Source organism: Nuphar pumila, chromosome 11 (assembly GCF_984573655.1).
Source record: "Nuphar pumila chromosome 11, dmNupPumi1.hap1.1, whole genome shotgun sequence".
NCBI classification, from domain to species: Eukaryota; Viridiplantae; Streptophyta; class Magnoliopsida; order Nymphaeales; family Nymphaeaceae; genus Nuphar; species Nuphar pumila.
The window spans coordinates 85655263-85677829 of record NC_143259.1 but is presented as its reverse complement, the minus strand read 5'-3'; the positions used below and the strand labels follow the sequence as shown (position 1 = coordinate 85677829).

Genomic DNA, 22567 nt, shown 5'->3' with positions numbered 1-22567 from the left:
TCATTTGTTTTAAAAGTTGATTTAGTCTCAGCAATGAGACACCCAAGATCATCTCTTTTTAATCTTTAGGGAGCCCCCTTTCTTCCTTTTGCAAACCCCTCTCAGATTTGTTGTCCAAACTCTGAAAGTCCCATCATAGTTTCTTCATTCGAGGATTCTGTATGGTCGTCCCCTTTAGGTTAAGGGTTAAGCATGAACCTCATTTTCTATGAGATATCATCTTTTTCAGGTTAAGGGTTAAGCCTGAACCTCATTTTTTCATGAGGTATCATCCCTTTCAGGTTAAGGGTTAAGCCTGAACCTCATTTTTTCATGAAGTATCATCCCTTTTAGGTTAAGGGTTAAGCCCGAATCTCATTTTTCCATGAGGTATCGTCCCTTTCAGGTTAAGACTGAACCTTGTTTTTCCATGAGATTTCATCCCTTTCAGGTTAAGGGTTAAGCCTGAACCTCGCTCCTCGAGGTATCATCCCTTTCAGGTTAAGGGTTAAGTTTGAACATCATTTTTCTATGAGGTATCATCCGTTCAGGTTAGGGTTAAACTTGAGCCTCATTTCGATGAGGTTCCTCATTTCGATGAGGTTCCTCATTTCGATGAGGTATTTCCCACAGTCCCATCATGGTTTTTCCCATCGTGGAATCCATGCTCTTCATATCCATTCAGAAAAGGATCAGTACTTGAGCTTCATCTCATGAGGCATTTTTCAAAAATGTCCCATCAGAATCTTCTTGTACTCCTTCCCCATTCAGGTAAGAAAAAAACCTAAAAATTCATCTTGAGATATCTTCATCCCATCCAGGTTAAGGGCTAAACCTGAATCATTCTAAAAAGCATATTTTGTCTTAGTCATGAGACCTAATCAAAATTCCTATTTTCACCATTTCCGGTGTGGTGCCCCAAACCCCGACCTTGGAAAAATCCTTTGAATTTTTGAGGAAATTTTTGTTTTTGAAATGGTTTTATGCTAAACAGTGTAAAGCAAGGGAAAATGGGTAACTTAAGTAACGAGGCCGCAAGTCTGAGCGGGCCACAGGTAAGTATGCATATCCATCAAGTTTCAAAATATACATCCTAAAGTTTAATTACAAAATGAGACAAAAGTATAACAAATCTAACAGTCTCTCCAAACAGGGGGATCATCCCCTAAAACCCCAAAACCAAATAAGAGTAGGATCTGCAGCTAAGTGTGGGTCCCCAAGCCTCCACAGTGTGTCATCGCATCGCCGTTGTACCTATTCATCACCTGCATCCCCCATAAAATAGGGTCAACACTCTTGCGAGGTGGTGAAGAAACAACATCATATCTATAATTCTCAAGGAAGAAGCATGTATATAATATGGAACATGTGAAACAATAGATGCATGTGCCTGTGTCAAGTAAGTGCACATGTAACAAGTGCAAACAAGCTAAAGATGTGAACAGGAAACTGAGCAACTACTAACCACAAGTAGCTAAGAAACAATAAAGAAATAGAACAAGTGCAGTAAGCGAGGTAGCAAGTAAAGAACTACTAAGGTACGTTAGCTGTGATTGGTTAGTAATTAAGTTCTTCTAATTACTCCTTCGGGTACGCGAAGGAACCTCGTATTCTGTGAGCCATGCACCCGGCATCTGTTATTCAATTTTTAATATGGTAACCGAGGCTGCTACAGACCGAGTAAACCTCATGTGGGCAACACACAACTGAGAGAAATCCTCGCATAGGTAAGGATTGCAATCCATACTACTGCAGTAGTGAGGTGTCTTAAAAGATCACCTCAACCTCCCTAACTCTGAGTGACTGGAGGTCAAAGGACGCTACAACTTCTGTCAAAACACGTATCATAGTAACGACTAGTCACTCTGGGTTGTACCATCCACCCTCTCTAAGGTGGACCATTTTGTGAATGGGGCGTGGTAGGTTTATCATTCTTAGGCTCATCTATCAAGTCATACCTCCCTTCGAGGTATTTATGCCTCATGGTCCCTGCGGGGTACGCAAATGAGGTCTTAGCCTGCCCATCCATGGGCTCAACCTCACACGGCTAACAAGAGCACATCGTTCGTGAAAGCGATTATAACACCATTTTATCTTTCTCATTACTAGGGTATAGACATACGTGAGCTCATTCACGAACAAGAGGCCATCGCCCAAATACTCCAACTGAGTCCAAAAACCACAACAGTGTGCTACTCATACCCTATAGTGTTTTAGTTTTTGTGTCATTCTTTACATTACATGTATAATGTTCACTCCGTGCACCCATCAATGCCTCAAGCACGAGACCAAAATGTATTTTTTTGAGGTATGTACTAAGTAGTACAAGTGTCAAGATGTGCTATGTGCAGATGCAAACTAAGACCCACAAAATCTCAAGTCAATTGCACAATTATAAAACAGAGGCAAAGATACATATGCATATCTTAGGAAAACACATTTCAATTACATGAGAATGTGCAAGTGAGTGTACAATTCCACAATTTCAAGAGATATGCAATTCAAGAGCATACGTAAACACAATTGCAAGTACATTGAGCTGAAAAAGTAATGCAAGCTTCTAATTACAATTTCAAGTAGTTAGAACTTCAAATGTCAATATTTGGCAATTCTCGCATAGCGAGCCCACTTTCGTAGAAACGATTTATGATTTTGGTACACTCATGTGTTGAGATTGAAATCTTGAATATTCCCATTCGTATGGGAATTATATTCGCATTTCCAAGGTGGATCACCGCACTTGTAGGAGAAACGATGTAAATATGTCATGAGGACAAATATATGTATATGCATCACTGGGTTACTAATGTTTGCAAAACATCTTGCTCTGATGCTGACAAAGTGGAACCAATTCCATAAGGGGATTCGTGAATTCGACACACTTACGTGTCGAGAATGAAATCTAGGATATTCCCAACTTATGGGAATCACATTGGCATTACCACGGTCGGTTGTCGTGCTCACGGAAACCAATGTTGTTAGAGTGATGATTTTGATAAAGTCGTCGAACAATTAAGTCGGAGGAAAAACTATATGTACGTGTGGGAAGTGTAAAGCTCACTTGACAAGTCATACCGAAACTACCAAATGAGGACCTCGGAGAACCACGGGGTTTACTCCGGACCCAAACTCCAGCTCGGCTACCCGAATAACCGATACAAGGCATGAAGTCTCGACATGACTGAATTGCTAAGTTGGGACTAGAAGGCTCACAGGTCATACACTTGAACAAGGCACAATTGTGCTAAGTGTACAGCTGGGTTCGTTGGATAGCAGACTCACACATTCCAACCTCTACTTGGTTTCAGTTACCCTTAATTTCTTCCTCTTCTTTTTTTTTTTGCTATATATATATATATATATATATATATATATATATATATATATATATATATATATATATATATATATATATATATATATATATATATATATATATATATATATATGTGTGTGTGTGTGTGTGTGTGTGTGTGTGTGTGTTTACCAATCTAATGGGTTACTCTGAGAGCTGGCTGCACTCGTGTAGCGAACAACAAGGGGTTAAACCCAATCTGGTCTGAACCTACAAGCTCATTCGCCTAGCTCCGACCAAAAGGGATATATATACATATATATGTATGTGTTTACCAATCTAATGGGTTACTCTGGGAGCTGGCTGCACTCGTGTAGCGAACAACAAGGGGTTAAACCCAATCTGGTCTGAACCTACAAGCTCATTCGCCTAGCTCCGACCAAAAGGGATGGAGCTGCAAGGATGGAGCGATGCAGTCCGGGCATTCCAACCCAAGGCAAGACTGAACTCCAAGGGTCAACAGTGGCATTGGACTGAACATCAGGGTTCAGTCCATGCACTGCACTCGAGCTGCAGTTCAGACTAGAGCCTATCAGGCCTAGCTAACTCATCCGGGTGTGATTGCACCCGACACTCAAGCCCACACCCTTACAGGGGCATAAGGGTGAATCATGGAGGTAAAGAAGGTCGGGTCTGGTCCTCTGGACCAGACCATGTGTAAACACCCCAAATTTTCTTTCACCTCCCACAACATTTCCAAGCAGTCAATCACAGCCTGTCCTCTGAGATCTTTAGAGGGCAACATGGTCAATTTCTGAGCCTGGACCCTGCAAAAGTCTGAATTTCATCTAAAAATCTCAAAAATTTTGTGTGTTGTTTCAAACCTTCACTTTCAGTAGCAAATTTTCAAAGTCTTATTCATAACAGGAGACTGAAATCTCCAATTCCTGGTTCAAAATTGCATTCCCCGAAACATGTCTCTCATATCATCGAACAACATCTCACTGCATAGCATGTCATTTCAAGGTCCAGAACTTGTGATTTTAAAATTCTCAATCCAGATTTGAATTTCAAACTCTTTTGAAATCAATTTCCAACCCCTAGGCCTTCAAAATTGCCACCTTTTCCCATTTTAAACCCCAGAACCCTAAATTTCAAAATGTTTTCTCACGAAAACAATCTGGATAATTTTCAATATTGATTTTCAAATTCTGTCAGCTGGACCGGCTCTGCCTGAAGAAGGGGACGAATATTTGAAATTAGAATTTTTATTCCAAATATGCAAAAGAACTTCAAATTTTGTAAAATCTCCTTAATTAACCTATTTTTACACTGGTCTTTCAAAATTCCCATTTTTACACTGGTCTTTCAAAATCCCAGTTTTCACACTGGTTTTTCAAATTCCAGTTTTACACTGGTCTTCCAAATCCCAGTTTTTACGCTGGTCTTTCAAAATCCCAGTTTTTACACTGGTCTTTCAAAACCCCAGTTTTTATGCTGGTCTTTCAAAATTCCAATTTTTACACTTGTCTTTCGAAATTCCAGTTTTACACTGGTCTTTCAAAATCCCAGTTTTTATACTGATCTTTCAAAATTCCAATGCTTACATTGGTCCTTTAAAATTCCAATTTCTCAATTTGGTCCTTCAAATTCCAATTTTACACTGGTCCTTCAAAATTCCAGTTTTTACACTGGTCCTTCAAATTCCAATTGGTCCTTCAAAATTCTGATGTTTACATTGGTCCTTCAAAATTCCAATTTTCTCAAATTGGTCCTTAGAAATTCCAATTTTACGCTAGTCCTTTAAAATTCTAGTTTTACACTGGTCCTTCAAATTCCAATGTTTACATTGGTACTTCAAAATTCCAATTTTCTCAAATTGGTCCTTTAAATTCCAGTTTTACGATGGTCCTTCAAAATTCCAGTTTTACACTTGTCCTTCAAATTCCAATTGGTCGTTCAAAATTCCAATATTTACATTGGTCCTTCAAAATTCCAATTTTCTCAATTTGGTCCTTCAAAATTTTAATGTTTACATTGGTCCTTCAAAATTCCAATTTTCATAAATTGGTCCTTGAAATTTTAGTTTTATACTGATCCGAATTCCAATTGGTCCTTCAAAATTTCAATGCTTACATTGGTCCTTCAAAATTCCATTTTTTCTTAAAACTGGTCCTTCAAATTCGAATTGCTCCTTCAAAATTCCAGTTTTTACATGGGTCCTTTAAAATTTCGATTTTCTTAAATTGGTCCTTCAAAATTCCAATTGGTCCTTCAAAATCCCAATGTTTACATTGGTCCTTCAAAATTCTAATTTTCTCAAATTGGTCCTTCAAATTCCAGTTTTTATATTGGTCTTTCGAAATTCCAGTTTTACACTGGTCCTTCAAATTCCAATTGGTCCTTCAAATTTCAGTTTTTACACTGGTCCTTCAAAATTTCAATGTCTACATTGGTCCTTCAAATTCCAATTGGTCCTTCAAAATTCTAGTTCTTACACTGGTCCTTCAAATTTTCAATGTTTACACTGGTCCTTCAAAATTCCATTTTTTCTCAAATTGGTCCTTCAAATTCCAATATTTACATCAGTCCTTTAAAATTATAATTTTCTCTAATTGGTGCTTCAAACTCCAGTTTAACACTGGTCCTTTACCAAAATCCTTCCCTAAAACTCCAGTTTAACACTGGTCCTTTACCAAAATCCTTTTCCAAAATCTTTTACCAAAAATCCTTTACCAAAACCCTTTTTACCCAAATCCATTTAGTCGGTCCTGCCAAATCCAGTTTTTACTGGTCGAGTTTTTCAAAGTCTAAAAGTCTTACATTATTTCTTCTGAGTTTTAACCCAAGGTCCTATCAAAATCTATATTGAGTGATTATTTCACAAAGGATTCTTGAAAACTTTGCCAATTTGCTAAAAATATGTGTTGATTCTAATATTTTACTACACAAAAGAATTACCTCAGATTACCTCTAGTATTCTTTTCAAAAGGATGAAGCTTTTTGCGAAAATGGATAAAATTCAAATCTTTTCTCTGTTGATCAACCAAAAGGATGTAAGAAATATCCTTGGTATGATTAGCGAAGGAAATATTTAATGATGTTGAAAAGCTAGAAATGAATTGATATTGATCATCATTATGGCACATGTTTAAAGACGACTTTCTGGCAATCAGGCAGTGGAAATATCCTGAGCGATAAAAAGAATCCACTCAATCCATATCTCCTAAGTCATTTAAGTTGTAATCAAATATCTGCAAAAGGGATCTCCCAATCGAGTTGAAGGCTGGTGGATGAGTTTAGACCCCCAGGGCCAAAGAAGATTTGGATCATCTCCAAGATAAATGAGTTTGTGACGGATCCTTCCAGGGAAAGTTCAGATCACCGTCAAGATGAAGGAGAATGTGATGAACCTCCCGACAAACCCTAAAAGATATTTGGTTTCTGCTATCATCTAAAGATTTTTAACCAATGAGCCAATATCATCAATATAATTCCTGAGACAAAGAAGGATCAGAGCATCTCCAAGATGAAGGAGTTTGTGACGTACCCTTCCCAGAAAAAAAGAAAAGTCAGGACATCTCTAAAATGAAGAATGATGTAATAAACTTCTCGCCAAAAACCCAAGAAAGCTCAATGTCTCAAAAAGAGTGTCAAAAAGGATCATTATGGGAAAATCCCCAGGATATCAAACTGCCAAAATTGCCAAAAATCATCTTTTCTTATGCGAAATTCTTCCATCAATATCTTTTCACTGCTTGCTTTTATGAAATTAAGGGTATTTTTTCTCTTTTCATATCAAGGAAATGGGTAACTTCCTTGAAAAAACTCAACAACATAAATTTTTAAATTTGACTCTCGAATCCGAGAAGTTAACCTCATTTTGGAGGAAATACTCTAGGTAAAAAGAGGGAATATCTTTCACACATACGTGCACGCTTTCAAGCATTTGAATCAATTACAATTTCATCTTATTGGCAAAATTTTTGGGTTATCCAAAAATAAAATAAATGCTCAATATCTATTTTGATGCAACTTAGTGTTGTTTATATTTTTCAAAGAGAGTTACCTCATTCTGGTGAGGTATTTCTCTCAGTCTCATCATGGTCTTCCCCATCAAAGAATCCATGCTTTGTGTATCCATTCAAATAAGGATTATACCTGAACCTCGTCTCATGAGGTATTTTTCAAAAATGTCTCATCGTGGTTTTTCAAATATCTTCGTCCCATCCTGGTTAAGGGCTAAACCTGAGTCTTTTCAAAAATTCTTATTTTTGTCTCAGGCATGAGACTTCTTCAAAATCTCTCATTTTTACCATTTCGAGATATTCATCCCAAAGTCCCATCATGATTTCCTCATTTTCTTCTGTCCAAATTATTTTCATTCTCGAGGATTTTGTTTCTTCCCAAAACCTTTAGAATAAGGTATCAAACCTGAGAATAATGTTTTACAATAACAATTCTTTCACACCCAATTCAGACTGCCTAACTAGGGCATTTTTAGAAAAATTTGGTGTGTTCTTTTTGTTGCCAAGCTCGGCTTTCAACCGGCTTAGCAGCAAAGAGGGGCATCTATGAACACCTCAAATTTTCCAAAAAATCTAAAAATTCCCTTTTTTCCCCTGACCTCACATCTTCTGAATAATTGGGTCAACTTCTGATAAAAAATCCATTCATTTCTCAGATTCATTGGAATCTAGATTCAATTTTTTTTTTTGACCCAATTTCTGATCCAAATCGGATATCCGGATCCAATTCTGATCCTGGATCTCTTATTTTTCAAAAAATCAATTCTTTGAATTTTATCAAATGTTTTATCTAGATCCAATCTCAATTCGAGATCCAAAATCCATATTTTCTCAAAATCTTGGATCCAAATCCATTTCGCGGGTCATTTTCTGAAATAAATCATGTATTTTATAAAAAAGCCCTATTTCAGAAAAACTTACAATTTCAAAACGAATATTTTAGAAAAATCCTTTTAAAACCTCATTTGGGTCCCGCTTGTTAAAAGTTCTCATATTTCCCTTATACTTTTGGGGTTTTCTTTCAAAATTAGAAAAATTAGCATATTCTCTATTCATAACCAAAAACCCCTTTTGAAAAAACTCTTTTTTTGAAAACCTTCTTTTGAATTTTTTGAAAAATATAGGGGACCCCTATTATAAAAGCCATAACGGTTTTCCGTTATAAAAATAAGCCGAAGGCTCCCCTCATTCTCACTGCGTTTCACCCCTCTACCTTCGATCAAGGATCGCTTCATCCGATCCCCTTTTTCCCTCTGCCTCTTCTTCTCCTTCATCGCATCTTCACCTCCCCATGTGCTCCTTCCTCCTTCAAAATCGCCTTCTCCCCTCCATATTTCTCATCAGATTTTTTCCCTTCCCCTCCTCCTCTTCTCCAATAGTAAAGGGATTCCACGATAGAACAAAGAAGGAGTTCCCTCCTTTAGAAGCCTTGCAAAACCACAGTAAGTACCCTCCTTCTTTCACCCTTTTATTTTGATTTCCTGATTTTCCTGCTATTATTCCCTTAAAGCACATTTGGTAACATCGGATTGCCTATGGCAATATCGATCTACCTCAGTGCAATATCAACGGAGTTCCGCGAATTCCAACATTTTTTATTGATTTTTTTTTTGTATTTTTACATGATTTCCATGCTTTGATCTTCCATTTTTGCATTCTTAATCTAGTTTGAGACCTGCGCTTTATCCATTCTTCTTTTTACAGCATCATCATTCGATTTACATACTCATCACAGGATTCTTATCCTTTATATTTGTTTTGATTGTTTAGATTGTCTATTACATTTAGTTTCCTTGTTTATATTTTGATTTTCTACTTTAGATCATGTTTGATTGACCTATTGATTACATTCTGTTCATCTCATTCACCGTATTGTGTTTTCTTTATGTATGTATTTAATGGTTCATCGCACCCGAGATTTTTCTCGGTTCAATCCCCCTCGATCTACCCATTTATATTATATCTTCTTCTTTCCACCATTCAGCATTTGCGATTTTATGATTCATATTTTTTTTTTCAGCATATGATTCATTAGTCTTCTGAGTTGCTATAAGATGCTTTTTTGTTTCATCGTGAATACATCTCTGGAGCTATAGGGAAAATTTTAAATCAGCACCCGTTGATGATTTAAAATCCCTTCCTTCATTTGATTCCATCGCTTAGCAGTCATGTGTTTCATCATGATTCAGTTCAACGATTTGTGGGTATTTTGCCTGTTGAATTCATCGATTTGTGCATATCATTTTATTTAAGCACCTTCAACATTTATAACTGTAACATCATCATTCTCTACAAATAGTTAGAATGCAGATTATAGTGGATTTTCATGCAGCGTCAGTTCATTCACAATACCCTATTGCATCCTCTGCATCAACATTTTTTTTTGTTAGCACACACTCCTTTTATTCCCTATTAATCACCTATAGGCCTCACAATACATGACTATACATGTGTATTCACTATACAATCCCCTGACCACCTACCTTATCACCTTCCTGCAACTGCCCACACTCCTTAATACCCTACTCATCTCCTGTCCAACTTCAAGGTTACACAGGCACAAGGAAACATTTCACAGTTAGAGGAAGATATAACTTGACTGGAGGCTGAAATTTAGAAGTTTTCACAGGAAAAGTTGTGTTATGAAGCTCAGCTACTGAGGAATAATGCACTTATTCGACAAGCACTATCTTTGATCTCACAAATTTTATTATCATGTTTATGGTAAGTTCCTCATAGGTAAGAAGCCATTATATAAAAACAAAGATGGTGGAAGTCGTGAACTGTTGGATGCCCGAGAGACATTTTTTACTCTGCAACAACAACATTCTTTGGAGAACATTAGCTCGGCCTTAAATACCTGATCCCCAGGCATAGGAATGCATGGAGGAAAATTTCAAAGAAAAGAATGAAGGGGTGTATTGGAAGTTCCTGAATTTCTCGATCGATGATGGTATCTCTTTGTTGGATGAGAGTCTTAATAAAATTCTTGAGCTTAGAGAAATCGAAGCAGAGATGTCAAAACACTGAAGGGTCACACAGTCCTTACCTATCACATTTATCCCTGCCACTCCAGCCCCATTTCCATCCAATGAACATTTGAGTATATTTGCAGGTACCAACATTGGCTAGCAATACGTGGTGTGCATTTCCGAGCATTCATAACTGGAAGCATCGATTGACTGTGTAAATTTGATTTACAATGGCTCATGTGCTGTAAATAATATGTCAAAAGCACATTGGTGAGTGAGAGTGTTGTTATACAACATTAACGAATTAGTGTTGTGAATATTAGTGCAGGATGGATGTTACCAAAAGACATTTTACTGAAGTCATTACTTTTCATTTACAAAAGCCAAAGTCAATACATTACTGCTGAAAACATCAGCTAAGTACTATCAGTGCAAAGGTTGATTGTTATTGGTTGACTGTTATCAGCAATATGGTCTTATGCTAAAATCACTTTTGAAGTTGCATTCTTGTAGTGCAATTCCCTTTCTTGCATAAATGGCAACATCTTCTCACTGCATACATATTGCTACATTCACTGTCACTCACCCATACTCAACACCTATATCAGGTACATAGTGAATTTAATGTTGGCACGCTCTACACCTGTATATTCATCACACAAATGCCCACAGTATGCTACTTGAACTCTCATTGTATATCACTTAGCATACTCAGTTGCACTCAGCTCCATTTGCACTCTGTTGCATTTCCCCACACCATGCTTCACCCTTTTTCACAATGAGACTCACTTGCTGCAACTACAGTAAATTTTTGCACCCAGCCACACCTTACATGTTTCAGCACCTACAGCCACTTACTACACTTAGCATACCTCATTTCCAACACCCACAACATCCATATCCTACATAGCATACTTAATGTTATCCCTTTCTAGTATACCCCTCCTTTATACTTCCAACATTTCCATTACAGCCCCATTCCTCTTTATGCTACCTTCAACCACATCCACCTATTACACTTCCCACTTTATCACACATCTACAGCCATACTCATACCTGTACACAGTCCCTCCCTCACCACTTCCAACATTTGCAATAATAGCTTCATGCATTTATACCCATCTTTATCTGTTACACCCCTGCTACTTGCCTCCCTTCATGCATTTCCAACCCATCACTGCATTCTCAGCATTCTTATCATGTCACCACATTCATCTCCTGTACAAAATTTGTGCACACTTCTTCACTGCAGCTATGCTCCACCTTTCAGCATCCACCTCCACTTGCACAGCCTCTCACAAGCATCTTCATAGCTTCAGCCTCCTTCCCTATCACTTCTCACCATACCGCTATGCACCACCTTATCTGCCACCTCCATTATCCATCGTACATCACTTACTATATGCATCCATCAACCACCAGCACTACACACTATCCTCTGCATCTATCACCCTGCTACATCCACCTTGCACTGTACATATTTTCTGCAAACACCTTCACTAATAGTGCACATGCCCACCGCACCTCCATTACATGTTGCTACCTTCATCCTACACCATTGTCACCCACTGCTCTTCACTACTTCTTCACCATCCATTTCCTTGCACATACCTCATCACACACTTGCTGAAATATTTCCAGGGTAGTATGCTCCTTTTGAACATAGGTGCATTATGCTCACATGAGCATCTTTCACTTGCATAAGGCATCACACCTTAGGCAAATGCAAGCAGATTCACATTTCACCTAAGGCATTGCATTTCTCTCTCTCTCATGTGGATACTCATGTACATTTTAACACTTATCTTGCTGGTAGCTTAGGATATTATATGTGCATTTCATCATTAGTTTAGTGTATAAAACATATTCCAACCTACATTCTCTCACTAGCTCAAGGCCTTACATACACATTTTAATAGTCATCTTCTGATTAACTTAGGATATCATACATACTTTCCCATATATATTTTTACATATCTGTTTGGGTTTTCATATGACATCCTTTTTTTTTTCATATGCTTTCTACTGTATTTTTGCTTCATACTAACCCTGTTTTATAGAAAATATGTAGAAATTGTTGAATCTCTTTCTTAGATCAGGGATTTTTACTTCAAATTCAAATTTCAATGTTGTAGTAATTAGATATTAATGAGAATTTTATATTTCCAGCTTAGAATAGAATGTATGAGCATATATTTTTCATAGAATTACATGTTTCATCTCATTTTCTCTTTTATTTTAAAAATTCACGAATGGGGGAACATGAATGACACATGCACCATTCTAATAGGAGGTAACTAATCCTAAGCAAATGACTCACATTGATGGCCATAGTCAAAATATGAACAATGCTTAAGGTTTTTATCTTTTATGGAATAACATTAGATCCACACTGGATCTCTTTAAAAAATCATCATATTTTCTGAATTTTTCTTTCTTTATCAGAGTTTAACCTGAAATTAACTCAAAATATATATCAATGGCCATAGTCAGGATATATTGAGAGTTAATTTCATTTCAAACTCTATAAAGGCACCAAAATGTGTTTTACTCTTCATCTGAATTTAAATATAGATTATCCTATAATACATTTTATGACCATAGTCAGAAATGTATTATATCTTTAAACTTATTTTAATTAATTTAATGAATGAAATATGCTTTTCAATATCCAATTTTCAAAATTCTTTAATTCATTCATCATTTACTATAGAATTACATCATATGTTTTAAATTATTTGAAATTTTCTTCAAAAACCCAAGTGATTTTGAGATAATTTTTCAAATCAATCTTCAATTCTTATTCAAGTTCATCTTCCTATTCTCAATTCTATCTTATTTTTCAAAATTCAATTTTCCAATTTCAAAGTTCAATTTAACTTTGAAATTTCAAATTCATCTCTAAATTCAAAATTCAATTTCCAATTTAAATCAAATTTCAAAGTTCAATGCAACTTTGAAATTCCAAATTCATTGTCAGGATTTAATTTCAAATTCAATTCAATATTCCAGATCGTATTTCAAAGTTCAATTCAAACTTTGGAAATTCCAGATTCATCTTCTGATTTCAAAATTCAAGTTTAAAATCAAGTTTATTCTTTAATTTTCACACTCTCCAGAATTCTATCTAAAGATTGAGTCTTGATTCTCAATTCAATTCATTTATCCAAAATCAAGGTTTTGAGATTAATTCTGAATCTCAAAATTTGATTTTCCCTAAATGTAAGTCCACTTTCAAGATCAATTAGGATTTCTCAAATCCAAAACCATATTCAAGTTCTATCTGAATTTCTTGAATCCAAATCCAAATTCCATCTGGGTTCTCAAAATCTAGATCCATCTTCCAATTCCATATTGGATTCTAGATTTCAAATCCAATTCTATATTGGATTCCAGATTCAAAAGCCAATTCTATCTTGGATTCCGGATTTCAAATCCCATTCCATTTAGGACTCCAGACTTAAAATTCAATTTCATCTTGGATTCCAGATTCAAAACTCAATTCTATCTTGGATTTCGGATTTCAAATTCCATTCCATCTAGGACTCCAGACTTCAAATCTAATTCCATATTGGATTCTAGATTTAAAATCCAATTCCATCTTAGATTCCAGATTTTGGATCCAATTCCATCTAGGATTTCAGATTTCAAATCCAATTCTATCTTGGATTCTAGATTGCAAAATCCAATTCCATCTTGGATTCCAGATTTTGGATCCAATCCCATCTAGGATTCCAGATTTCAAATCCAATTTCATCTAGGATTCCAGATTTCAAATCCAATTCTATCTAGGATTCCAGATTTCAAATCCAATTTCATCTTGGATTCAAATTTTCAATCCAATTTTCCAATTTGATTTCCATTTTTAAACTCATTTCCATTCTCAAATCTCATATGGATTTCAAGATTCCAATTTCAATTTCTATTTTCCAAAAACCACTTTTAAATTTATTCCTCCAAGTCTAAATTCAATTTCCAAATCAAAAATTCCTATTTCAGGTTCTGAATTCAAAACTCAAGACCAAGATCCCTTTTCAAAATTGATTCTTGAAAATCGATCCAAATTCAAAGTTCATCCTGACTTTGAAATTTCATTCTTCAAAATTCTAAATTCGAATTCCAATTCTCCTTTTCTCTTCATCCAAGATTTATTCCAAGACTTAAAATTTCAAATTCTCTTCTTCCAGATCCATTTTTCAAAGTTCTAAGTTAGATTCAAAAGCTAACTTTTACAAACCAATTTCAAATCCTTTTGAATCATTTTTTCAAGTATCTTCAAATTTATTTAAAAAATCACTTGGATAAATCCCAAAAGTTCTAAAATTATTCTTCTCAAAAGCATACATCTTTGCATTTGCATTGCACAAGCATCATTCTTTGTGCATTTTAGACTTAGAATAAATTCTTAGACAATATTTAGGCAAAGAAAAAGGCATAAGTTTGATCCTTCGTTCAATTACCCCAAGTAAACGCGCCAGGAACGATCGAACCTCGTACCGACGAGCAAATCCCATCTCTCCATTTTCCCGTAAATTTTTAAAAATGGAGGCGAGTAATTTCAAAACATTTTCAAAATTTAGGTCAAGTGAGACCTTTACAAAAGAGTTTCTCTCTCTTCTTTCTTTTCTCTCTTCTTTTCTATCTTTTATTCCCCTTTAAAAAGGGAATAAAAGCTAGAAAGGCAAAGAGAAGAAAAAGAGGGACACAAGAGGAAAATTTTTGCAATGATCATAGAAGTGGCGACCGAGATGGGACTCATCTTCGTCCGGTCAAATTTGTGCCTTTTTCTTTGCTTTAATATTGTCTAAGTCTTTATTCTTCAAATTCAACTTCATTTCCATACAAACCTTAGGAGTCTAGACTCTGTCCCAGCTGACATAAAGCATATAGGATTTATGTATGGTTTGGTAGGACCATATTGAGGAGATTATCCATGTTCACTTAGACTTAGGTCTGAAATACAACTCTCCTCAATTTTAGGGATTGAATGCAAACAATGTATGCAAGTGTATGCTTCTTATTTTCAAAATTCTATCTCTTTTTGAACTTGCATTAGAAACATCTGGTTTATTGCATGTTGAACATGTTTTAAAAAAATCCCTACCTATATCGTCCTGGTCTTCATGTTGTTGGGCTATCTCACTGAACCATAGTTTGGGAGAGAGCCTCACAACTGGACCACTTATTTGGGTTAACGCCCCCCTACCATGTACTTAAGGGCCATAGCCCGAAGTATATCGATAGGTGCTCAAGGATGTTGGGAAGCCATTACCTTAGAACCAGAAATTTTTTTATGTCACGTACTTCAAGCTTTGGCTTGAGTATACCGACATATCTTGATTGAAATCAGATGATCTAAATCTTAGAGTTAGGATTAAGGTCCTACCAGCCATTTCAAATATTGCATTTAGAGTCAGCTTTAGGGAGTGTTGTTTGTGCATCCTTGTTTGTACAGTGTTATCATCGCAAAATTTTTTGCTTTTGCAAGTCAAACTGACTTTTGAAAATAACTCGCCTCCGTTTTTAAAATGCGGGATAATTCCGAAGAATGGGACTCGCCTGTCGGTACGAGGTTCAACCGTTCCTGGCGCCTTTACCAGGGGTAATCGAACCAAGGATCAATTGTGTGCTTAGCTTTGCTCAACTTGTCTAAATCATGTTCTATTTTCCTAAATGCACAAAGAATCAGGCATGTGCTATGAATTTCTGAAAATGCATATTTGAAAACATGATGTTTGATTTAAATATTGAAAAATGTTTAGAGATTCTTGGAAAAGACGACACTTGGAAAATCATGAGCTTAGTGAGAGAATATTTCTGAGGAAAGTGAAAATCGATTTTTGAAGAAATCTTGAAGTTTTGTGAAAATCGATTCTGAGGAATTTCAAATAACTTTGAAAAACTTGATCTCTTTGAATTAGAACTTGGAAATTGAAGCTATAACTTGGAAAATTGAATTTTGAACTTTGAAAATGCTTGAAATATCATTTGAAAAACTTAGAGTTTTGAGAAAATTGATTTTAGAATAAGACTTAGAACTTTTGAGAAAATTGATTTCTCTGAATTGAAATTGAAATTTGCAAATGAATGAAGTGAATGAATATGGATTCGAAAGACTTGATTTTGAGGAATTGAGAAAATCCGTTTGTAGTTTTGAGAAATACAGTGCATTTTGAAGTTAGCCTAAGAGTGTAGGCTGAATATGGCTAATACGAAGATTACAAATCTGGGTATCATTCGTATTCTGACTATGGCTATAAATACAAATTCCACCAAGTTTGTCAACTCCATAAGAGCTAGTGCACGTGTCATTCGTGTAGACCATAGTGAATTTATAATATGTACATGAATAATGCATTCATCAGATATTAAAATTTGCAGAATTAAACTATATGCAATGCATCCTATTCGATGCAGGAATTGAAATTCTTATTCCAAATTTACATTTAATTTACATCACTAATTGAATTGAAATGACTAAAAAATAAAGGAAAGTAAAGTCTTCAATATCCCTGCAAAACTAGAAAAACTGGTTAGTGAAAATATGTTGGCTTTTCTAGATTTATATAGTAATATCTAGAAATTACTGGATTTTGCTAGACATAAGTCATTTTTCATATGATTCCCTTATATAAACTTAATAAAATATGAAATAAGATGGAATAAATATGAAAATAGAATTTGAAATTTCGAAATTGGGGTCAAAATGACCAAAATGCCCCTGATAGCAAGACTATGACCTTGAAATCAGGGTTTTCAGAAAGATATTTTGTAAAATACAACTTTTGAAATATAAATAATGATAAATTAACTCAAATATGATATGACATGATTAAAAATGAGAAAATTAGGGTTTTGAATTTCGAAATTGAGGTCAAATTACCAAAATGCCCCTGATAGCAAGACTATGGCCTTGAAATCAGGGTTTTCTAAAATAGATTTTACTAAAAACTTGGGATTTATGATTGAAATAAACACAAAATCAAACATGAAACATCTTAACATGATTCTAAACATGAACAAACCCTAAAAACATGAAATTATACACAAAAATTAAGAAATATCACAAATATCATGATTTTGGCAGTGTTTTTGGATCTTTCAGGTACCCTGTTTCGCAATTTGATCTATTCAAACATCAAATGAATTCCAAATTTCATAAAAATTGTCACCTACACTTATTATAACCTTAAAATTAGATTGCAATTGCAGAAACATATTTTTATAATTATTCCAACTCAAAAATTGCATTAAAACCCTAAAATAAGCAATTTTTACCCTTGGTTACAGACCAGTTGCAATGTTAGACCTGAATCAGGGGTCAAATGTCCATGAATTTTTTTGAAATTTTATAGAGCGAAACTAGACAAAAAAACGAAAATTTTCTTTTTTACAGATCGTAAAAACCATCTCCGGTTAGGGACAAACCCTTCCGACAATTTGAACTAAAATATAACAAATCTAACAGGGGTTAAAACAGCTACTTCGGATTGAAAATACAAAAATAAATAGCAAAATTAATAAAAAATTTCTGATATTTTAGCCGTGAACAGTAAACAGAAAAACAATAAAACTCCTTTTTTACATATCATGAATCAGATCTGTGGTTTGAGATCTATGATCATTACACGTCAGATTAGGGTTTTGGTAAACCCTAACGAGTTTTAACTTTTAAATCTGATTCTCTGACAGTGGAAAAATACCAAACAGATATAAAAAATTGTCCAAATTTCACAGTAAATAGATCATATCAATATGATACCATTGAATTTTACGGATCTTGAATCGAATATCGGATGAGGAAAATAACACAACTGCAAGTTACCTATTGAATTTTAACAACGATTTTAAAGATTGAAAATCACGGTTTAAGGTCTGATTTTTCTGACAAGGTTCCCGAATCCCAAAACATTCGAATTTTTTACATTATTTTACTGACATATCCATGTATTACATATTAAAAAATAAAAAATTTACAGTGAGTACCTCAATACCAAAATAACATGTTATTTGCTGATTCAAGCTTAAAACACACAGAAATTTGATAAAACCTAATAAATCATGATTTAACTAATGAAAATAATAATAAAAATTACTAAACAGTAAAACGAAATTAATTTATATGCTAAAATACATGTAATAAACATAAATAAGTAAAAAAAATAAATAAACACATGGAATCATTGGCTGGAATTTGATTTTACCTTAAAAAACATGGATTTGACCCATTTAACGAGTAAATCGCATGTTTTAATGGTTAAGAACATGAAAACCCATGCTACAATCGATTCTAACGGATTAGAATCCCTGAAAAAACATCCAAACAGAGTTAGATCATCTTATTGAACCTCTCTTGAGGTTCTTGGACTTGAATCCATGGTTAAATCCATGAAATAGAAGGCACCAATGGCTAAATTCATGTTTAAACTAATAAAAGCATTAAATAAAACCAAAAAATTTAGAAAGTTTCTTACCTTGAGGTTGCAGCAATGGAGGAAGGGCTGGAGAGAAGAGAGAAGCTCCAAGAATCCTCAATGAGAGAGCTTGAAAAATTGTCCCCCCTATAGCCTCTTTTTATAATAAAAAATTAGGTTAAAAATCACACTTTTGAAAATTTTGGACTCTCTAAGGGGGGGGGGGGGGGCAATTTTTGGGTGGAGTTACCTATATGCCCTTGACCTAATTAACTCTAATTGACACCTAATTGAACTCCTAACTAATCCTTAAGACCCCCAAATGTGGTGCCACTTGGCATTTTCCACATTTGGTTTTTAAAGTTTTAACTAAAACCTTTAAAAACAATGATTTAAAACTAAATTTTAAAATGCATTTTCAAAAGGGATTTGGACTCTTCTAATTTTCTAAAATCAACCAAGATACTGACTAACCCTAGTCTAACCCTGACTTTCTCAAATGTGGCGCCACCTCAAGTGGACCCCACTTGAATTTTCAAAAACGATTTTAAAATTTGAAATTGAGAGAATTTTCAAAAGATTTCCAAAAGTAAACTTGAAATCAAAAGTTTTGAAATGGCATAGAGTTCTAACTGGGTCAGAACTCCTCTGGATATGGCATCAACTGAGTGGACCCCACATCAGAGTTTTGAAAATTTGAAATAAATACTGAAAATGGCTTTGAAAAGGGGTTAAAATCAATAATTGAAATTCAAAGTTTTGAAAGTAGAGTCTCAAGCGAACTGGAACTCCGGGTTAGAGTCCTGGATTTTTAGGACTCTGTGATTTTGGTTTTTAAAAGCCAAATGAAGGAGTTTTTGAAAAGATTTCATCGAAAATGGTGAAACAAGTCAGAAAATACAGTCAAGGTTAGACTTCTAACTCAATCAGAACTCTGAAATAGAGTCCTGAATTAACTAGACTCTACAAAATGACCTAATTTTTGAAAAACAAATGAAAATAAATGAAAATAAATAAAAATAGAAGTAAAAACAGACTCTATAACAGACTTCTGACTGGACTAGGACTCTGGGACAGAGTCCTGATTGGACTGAAACTCTAGATTTTTTTGGTATTTTCTGAAAAACAACTGAAAGAACTTGTGAAAACAGTGAAAGCAATAACAAATATTGAAATAAAACAGAGTTCTGATTCAACTGAGACTCTGAGAACAGAGTCCTAATTGAACTAGGACTCTCCAATTTTTGGATTTTCTGAGAAAACAAATGAGAGAATTTAAAAAAAAACAGTTAAAAACATGATGAAATTGAAGTTTTGGTTCAGAGTCCTGATCTGATTAGGACTCTGAGAAAGAGTCCTGATTCGATCAGAACTCTAAGAATATTTTGGTTTTTTGATAAGTAAATGATGAAATTTAAGCAAAGCTTTTGAAAACCAGTGAAAATGAAGTGAGAAAATGAACTTCGAATAGAGTCCTGATTCGATCAGGACTCTAGGGTAGAGTATGATGGTCTAGATGGGGACGATAACCTGAAGAATCTTCCTCGCAAGTTTCTCAAATTTGACGAGACTGGCAACCCTAAAGCCCATCTGGCCACATTTTATGCAGAGTGCAGCCGTTTCAGAAAAGATAACAGGGCTCTGTTCATCTGTTTTCCCTGCAGTTTAGAGGGTGTAGCAGCCAGGTGATATGCTGACCACATCAATCCTATCGAACTACAAGAGTTCGATAAGGTAGTAAATTTGTTTATTGAGCGCTTCTTATTCAACACTGAAGCTTCACCTACGCTCAATCACCTTTACAACTTAAAGCAGAATGAGACTGAAAGAGCGAGAGAATTCATCCACAGGTGGAGAAGCGCCTGCAACAAGATGAAAGTTCTCATTCCAGAGGAGCATGCATTGCAAATAATCCTCAGCAATTTCTCTCAGCCCCTGAGAAGCCTCATTGCCACTTCTCCAGCAAAATCCTTTATCAAATTGATTGAGCGAGCCGAATGGCTCGAGGCAGGAATAGAAAGCGGGCTTTACGAGGGCATGCCTCTGGCCAAAAGTATCCAAGACCAGAAAAAGAAAGCGCAGTTCACTCATGCAGCTCATACCTCTGGCAATGATCATGACAGCAGCAGAGGAAACAAAAATGACAGCAAGAATGGCTGGAACCACAACACGACTCAAGGGAAAAAGTCTTTCAAGCAGAATGACAAGCCGTCTCAGTCTAACTTTTCACAAAAAGAAAAGATAAAGCGCGAAGGTTGGAGTAATGATCGTGAGTTCACTCCTCTGAAGCAAACGCTCGAAGAAGCCCTTGAATTCATGCTGGCCAAGGGATTGGTTAAACTCCCAAAAGTCGCGGATCCTCCCACGGTCATGGGAAGGTTCACAAATCAGTTCTGCAAGTTCCATCGAGCAGTGGGGCATGACATCGATCACTGCTTCGTCTTCAAAAATATTGTTCAAGATTGCGTCGACAAGAGTCTCTTTGTTGAAGACGAAGAGGAAGACGAGCTAGCCGTCATGACCAAGTCTCTCCTGGGCTACTCAGAAGATTGAAGATGCCAGAATTCTCCTACTTTTCTCCCCTTTTACCAGTCACCTTGTAGGGGGCCAATCAGCCCAGTCCATTTGTGACTTTTTGGTCAAAATACTTGTAAATATTTCAGTTCTTTGTTATCAGTTTTGCTCATCAATAGAATGTCAATTTTCCTTTATCACAATACTTCCTTCCTCTGCCACATAGGGGCATTTGCTTTTGAAAATCTATATTTCAAAAATCTCTTCATCGGCTTCTATTAAAACCACATTTTTTCTGTTCTTCTCAGAATGCGGGACCAATCCTGACATCATTCACGAGAGAAATGATATTAACTATGAGGGTTTTTCGAAAATCATGAAATTTTGAAAGCCTTTATAAACAAAAAGTTCAAATATTCTTTTATCCAAGTTTTGTCAAAGATCAACCCTCGTGTTGATCGTATTTTCCAAAAAATAGGTTTTGAACCATTGCATTGAAAAATCAACCCTCGTGTTGATCATGTTTTCCAAAATAGGTTTTTGAACCATTGCATTAAAAGATCAATCCTTGCATTGATCTTATCTTCCAAAAATGGGTTTTAAGTCATTATATTCAAAGATCAACCCCTGTGTTGGTCTTATCTTCCAAGATTGGTTTTTAAACATTATCTTCAAAGATCAACCCTTGTATTGATCTTATTATCAGTTTCGAACTGTTGTTTTTTTTAGAAATCAGATCTATTGTTGATCTTCTTCTTCAAAAATAGGTTTTCAAACCATTGCCTTCAAAAATTGACTCTCATGATGATCTTTCATGTTTGTTTTAAAGGATCAGATCTCACGCTGATCATTCTTCTTGTGGTGGATTTTCTTCCAAAAAATGATTTCTCACTTATCTTTTAAATAAACAATTTTCTTTCAAAGATCTCATATGCAGGCAGGATCAGAAAAACTCCTTTTTCTTAAATCTTATAAATTTTCAGTTAAATTTGATATCTTCATCAGTTTTATTCATTTTATTCACATTTTTATCAAGTTTACATCAAATTTTATCAATTTTTCCTCAATTCTATTAAATTTTATCAAAATCCTATTACCCTTTCAGGTGAAGGGATAAACCTGACCCTCGTTGTCCGAGGTGTTCCCATTCAGGATAAGGGAAAATCTTGAGACCCCTCGTAGGAGCAATAACGCTACCTATGAGGATTCTTTTGTAAATACAAGTTTTGCCAATCTTTATTGATTTTCTAGATTTATATCAATTCGCCTTCACTAAATTTTCTTAAATTCTATTCTTTCTCCCATTCAGGATAAGAGATAATCCTGAGATCTCTCGTAGGGACAACAATGCTACCTATGAGAATT

At 35.3% G+C, this 22567-nt stretch overlaps 1 pseudogene; it reads right to left on the bottom strand.

Moving 5' to 3' along the window:
- The window catches only part of LOC149822461 (small ribosomal subunit protein RACK1 pseudogene), a 47534-nt pseudogene extending 36148 nt beyond the window's left edge, over positions 1 to 11386 (bottom strand).
- Positions 11387 to 22567: the final 11181 nt, after the last annotated feature.